The following is a 6,000-nucleotide window of genomic DNA, read 5'->3' on the forward strand; positions in this document are numbered from 1 at the left end:
AATTATAACACGTAGTAGTATGATTTGTCCACTAGTCGGTGCCCAACAGGTTGTTACTGGACAAGCTCTCATATTTTCTGGGTCCACTTTGCATCTGTTTTTCAGTGTGGCCTCTTTCAGAAACCATCTGATTTTGTTATGGACTTCTTATATATTAAACACTGCATTTTTTTTAGCAATTGTGCTAAGGAATATGTTTATTTTGAAAAATGTGTTTAGTTTGGATCATACACCATTCCATGGATGACAGCTGATGACTTGCAGATTTGGATCATACATACTTGTGAAGATTCTTTCCAACTGATTGAGATACTTTAGTATTTAAGAGGGGGTGTGATTTAACATACACAGGCAATATAGTACTAATAATTTCATAAAATTGAAGGATGTTTAATGCTCTTAACCATCCATATTATATCAGAAATAACTTGTCAAAAAAGTGATATATTAACCTAGTGTCATGTGTATCTTAGTATGTTAGTTGTCCGTGTTTGATACTGCTGACCATAACACACATACTATACAGGACTTTTACCTTGAAAATGTTATAAAATAACCATGCTACAGCATATCTATGATGCACTGGCAATCGTTTTCTTTATGCACTTTCAACAGAATTTTTAAAACTTTACCCGTTTATTTTAAAATGTGTTTGGAATATTTCTGAGCATGGCACGCTTTCTGTGTGGGGAGTGGGTGTGACCACAGAGCCCATTTCAGCAACGGATCAGATTTCAGCAGTGTTTGCTGCAAGCTAGTTAGCTGTGGCAATGGTGGAGGCAAAGGCCAGATACAGTGAGACAAAAAGACAAGCAGACCAGGCTTGTTCAAAAACTAAAGTTAACCTTGGAATTGCTTTTCCTCTGTGATGTCAGCTAAAGTTTCCCGAGCAGATGAAAAGCAATGCATTGTTGGCTTGTTTTTTCTGTTGGACCTGTAAGTAATGTTACCTTTAGCTATCCAGCTAGCTATGTTAGGTAGCTAGATGACTGAAGTCAGGTGGTGAGGGTAAGTGAGTGGAGTTGAAAACAGAGGAGGATTCTTCTTTGATTGTAAACACAGGTCCCCAGCAAGGCTAAAAATAAATCCTGCATAGAATACCTTAAACACAATTGCCTTAAGGGGACAAATAGTTGTATTGTATTGTATTCTACTGTATGACCTCACTCTCATTAAGCATCTGTGCATAGTTGCAGGGATTCTCAACCCTGATCCTGGAGAGCTGCAGGGATTACTGCTTTTCATTGTTACTCAGCACTTAATTGATCAATTTAAAAAAAAGTTAATTTGTTACGAATCCTGAGACTGTATTTGACAACCAATTATGGGTATAATTTGTCAGTGCAAAGCAACTTCGGTTTATAATTTTATTCCTAAACTGTATAAATTGTACCATATTGAATTAAGACAAATTCTGAGGTTTGCTTTCAAGCAAATTTCTGATATCATATATGCAGATAACTATTAAGTGATGTCTAATCTACTTTGGTCTTTAAATCTAATTTAATTTAATCTAAGTTAATTTGCAACTTCCAATAAAATATTACACAATAGTCTCTAGGACCATGACACGGAAATATGGGTCCAACAGGAATGAGATTTGGAATTTAGTAAGGTTCCTGAGGTAACCAGCATATACAGACAGGCTTTTTAAAGCTTGAATATGTTTAGGAGCTGAATATGCCACAGAAAAGGTATTGTTTCTCTCTCATATGACAGCTCTGATGTAAGGGAGAAATGTTACTTTTCATGCGACGCATTACTGTACATGTGAAAGTAAGTGACTGAAGGCTGCTAGGAAGATTTATTGGAGTGGAAATGGTTTGTGAAATGTGCTGGCTGTTAGAATCTGAAAAATCTTTGTATAACAAGACTCACAAGTTCTGCTTTTGTTCCTAAACCTTTGCTTATTCAGTGTCAGCTTGCAGAATGGGCCCGCCATGCTAGGGAAAGATGAGAGAGGGTTTGTTTGGTTAGCACTGAAAATTTTATACAGCAGATTAAGTTGTCAAATGGAAAGTTCAAACTTGTTTTCAGTTGTGAAGACCTTTTTTCTTTGAAGTCACATTGGTAATGTTGACCTTTCTTTTGAAGTGGAAGTCAGTTCAGGAGCTTCTCTATACCAGACAAAGGAGAGGAAAGTAACTGTGGAGTCATGTGACCACCATTGCGACTTGTTTTATAATGGGGTCAGTACACTGGAGTCTGTAATGGCTGCAACTCTTTAGAAAGGCACTGGGTGCAAAAATTCCTCATTTGTGTTTATTCTGTTAATCTGGGAAACAAAAGCTGCAGCAGATAGTGTGCAGAAACCATGGGGCCAGCTGTCTTTTGCAGCCAAAAGCTCCTGAAAGTTGCTCGGGTCAGTGTCTCCATGTGTAAGCCTCTTTCTTTAGAAACAGACTGAATGAACTCCACCAGGCATATGCACTCTTCCATGTACGTACATTCAGATATGCTGCAGAATTAAAATGAATAAAGACAGCCAGAACCGTCCATAGTCAGCCCATTGGATAATGGGCTTTGACTTTCACGTTTTGAGATTTGCAGTTGGTGGAATGCTGTGTCTATGTTATCAATTTAGGGCATGGGTGACAGACTGATTCATTTAAGTGAGTAATTAGCTAAAGAATCCACACACACAGTTTCCTAATCCTAAATTAGAAAACTACAGGTTCCAAAATTTTAATAATGCCAATAGAAAAACCTAAATTCACTGCAGCCCTTCAGGACTTGGGTTTGACACCATGTCTCATCAACTTGGGCATTTTTTCTTCTTTTACTATACTCATATGTACACATGGGTATTTCTCTACCTGTGTGTACATGACAATGTCTGTTAAGCACTTTGTGTTGACTCGGTCAGAAAAAGTGCTATATAAATTTGAATGACTTGACTTGGCATTAATTGCAGTTGATTTTCTCTGCTATCCTGAATTTCTTGTGAATATATTTCTCAAATATTGTGTTTTCACAATATATTTTATTGTGTTTAGGGGCACACATCATCTCTTTCATGTCTGAGCAGACTGGATAAATCTGGCTTCCGTCTTTTACATCTTAAGTGGAAGCATTAGGAGACTATTTTACAGGGGACTCCCTATAAATAGAGACAGCTGCTTGGCCCTGCCATAGATCCCTTGCCACTTGAGGATTGCAGCCTGCATGAGCTGTGTACTTTTCCACTGCAATGACTGTCGAGCTCAGCTGATGGATATGAACTGAAAAGAAGTAATGTGCAGAAGCATGTACTTATGCTAGACTGGGTGGCACTACCTCCTAGAGTTCATGTTGTCTGACCTCCCCAACTATTTCAAAACAGCTTTCACTTCTTGTAGCATGCACATGTTTGTTTGGCATGTGTACACTCTTACTGTACATTTCCTAAGGAAATACCACACCTTGGATAAACATACCCCCTATAACATTAAGAGAGCCTAAAATAGTCCTATAATAATAATAATAATCATCATCATCATCATCATAATAATAATAGATGTTTTTATTTGCATCTCCACTCAATTAGGAGAGCTTGAGAGGTCTTCCCCCATCTTTTATATTTTCCTGTTTCTCTCCCTAAAATTAAGGGGCACCCACATGTAATCAAGAAAGCATGAGATATAATGCTGCTTGAGGTCTGACAACCAAGTAGGAGTTGGTGGTACTCCAGTGACGGGCTGGACCATCTGATCAAGGGCCACCTAACAGGAGGCCACCTCCTGACTCTCCATCCCAGCCTTGGGGTCTGGTCCCTCCTACACTCCTTCCAGTAGAAGAATAAGCTAGAATTTCTGCTCACACAACAACGAGGTAGGGAGGATATCTCCCCATGACAGGTAGGACCCCCTGGTCAAGGGTAACCTAAGAGGAAGCGAACCCTCCCACTGCTCTCCCAAACACCTCCAAACACCGAGTGTAAACTTAAACAAAGCCCATCATATGTATGAACAACGGAGTGTGTGTGTGTGTGTGTGTGTGTGTGTGAGCGTGCGCATCCTGGTGTGTGACGGTTTTTCCAATAATTAGTGCAGTTATAGGATATGATGCATGCTTTCAATGCATCATATGGAAAGGGGAAGGGGTGAGGAAGTGGGTTTTTATGTCAGGCTTGCACCTACCCTAAGAGTGTGAATGTGGGGGAGGAGGTGTAAGCTGTACGAGTGACAGATAGAACACACTCTGTCTATCTGAATTGAGTTCTATCAGAAAAGTTGTTGTTGTTCAGCCAAATTTTATCATAGGAACTTGTACTTTGCCATAGACTTATCTAAATATTATCCATACCAACATTGTTGTGTGCTGGATGTAAACATACATCTGCAATAATGATTTGAAGATTGCAAATCTGAAGTACTGATGTAGTACCACCTTGGGTGGTATGTGAAAAAAATGTGATATACATGATCTACACGGGTACCTTTTCAATTTGAATATTTCTAAACTTTGAACAGAGGCTGGGTTTAGTGTTCCAATATCTTTTACACAATTTTTGCATATTCACATTTGATTATCTTTAGGACTCATGAACTGAGGCGGACATACTTCTCAGGACTGTTGGAAGGAAGCTTTCTGAGGGTTTCCATTCAATTTCATACTATTTGACCTTATGGCGCTTATGCAAATTAGTATTTTGAAAAAAGCACCCCCTACAGGCCATATTGCACTGTAACACTGCAAGCCTGAGTCTGCTCTTTAACACTTTGGCTGTCTATCATTCCCTGAAGTATCGCTGCAATCGGCATATATTTGTGGCCATATGCCTGTTTTGGGTGTGGTTGGCCATTTTTTTGCTAAACTGAAAGTACAGTCCTGCAGCCTTCTTTGGACATATCAAAATTGTCTTCGCAATTTAATACAGGAATGTGCGGTACATCATGCATGCCTAATTTGGTGAGACTTGGGAAAACACTGCAGAAGTTTGTTTTGCAAAAAATTCAAAATGGTGGAAAATCTAATATGTCAGACACTATGGATTCTATAAAATTATTTGTTGAGTATGATGAAGTAAACTTGTGGAAGAAATTTGGTGCAAATACGTGAAACGGAATGGCCGTAATAATTTTTTCAATGTTGCAATTTTGCAGGTACAGCTGCAGCATCGTAGAGTCAGCTGCATGCATGTCATGCATAAAAAATTTGCATCCATACTGGACGTGCCTGCAAACTTTTGTGAGTTTGTGAAAATGAGAAAAGGGTGAAAATGTAGTGAGAGGCAGACTAAAAATCGAAGAAGAATCCTAACCAAAACAATAGGCGTCCTATGCACCCTTGGTGCTTGGCCCTCGAATAATCTTAGCAGAACCAATAAGGGTCCTCTGCACCCTTGGTGCTTGGCATCCAAATGATTCTACCTTCAGAAATAAAATTTATTCTGTAGAGATTAAAGAGAATGCTTTTTAATGCAAATTGCGATGTTCGGCTTCAAAAGATTAAACCCTCCCAGGCCTCATTCACGCGTACTGTACATATTAGATTATGGGCTAGTTGACGCTTGGTGACTACAGAACCTGCACAATAAAGATTATTCATATTTTTCTCCCCACAACGAAGCCAGAAGCCCCTAATTTTACAAGCTGTATTCCAAAGCAATGCTATCCAATGTTTCATTAATTGTTTTATGCTTTGAATAGTAACAAAACAAAAAAACAAAACAAAAAAAAAATAAAAAATAACAGGACTATAACCAGGCCGTGAACACCCAAATAGCACAAGGTACAAAAAAATATTGATAATTATTTTTAGACTGGTTTTTAGACTGGTTTTCAATTATAATTTTTATAAGAAAGAGTTGAACACACACACACACACACATTTAAACACATTTATGTTTTGTTCTGCACACAGTGATTATGTTTTGCTTTGTTTGTACACTGATGTTCCACTTCTGTAATATGTTTCACATTTATGTATGGTGCCTATTTTATGTCTACGTATGTTCTCACTAAGTGCACAAAGTAAGAAAAAATAACAATTCTCCATATTTTCTCATGCACAAGCCTA

Source organism: Anguilla rostrata, chromosome 9 (genome assembly GCF_018555375.3).
Source record: "Anguilla rostrata isolate EN2019 chromosome 9, ASM1855537v3, whole genome shotgun sequence".
NCBI classification, from domain to species: Eukaryota; Metazoa; Chordata; class Actinopteri; order Anguilliformes; family Anguillidae; genus Anguilla; species Anguilla rostrata.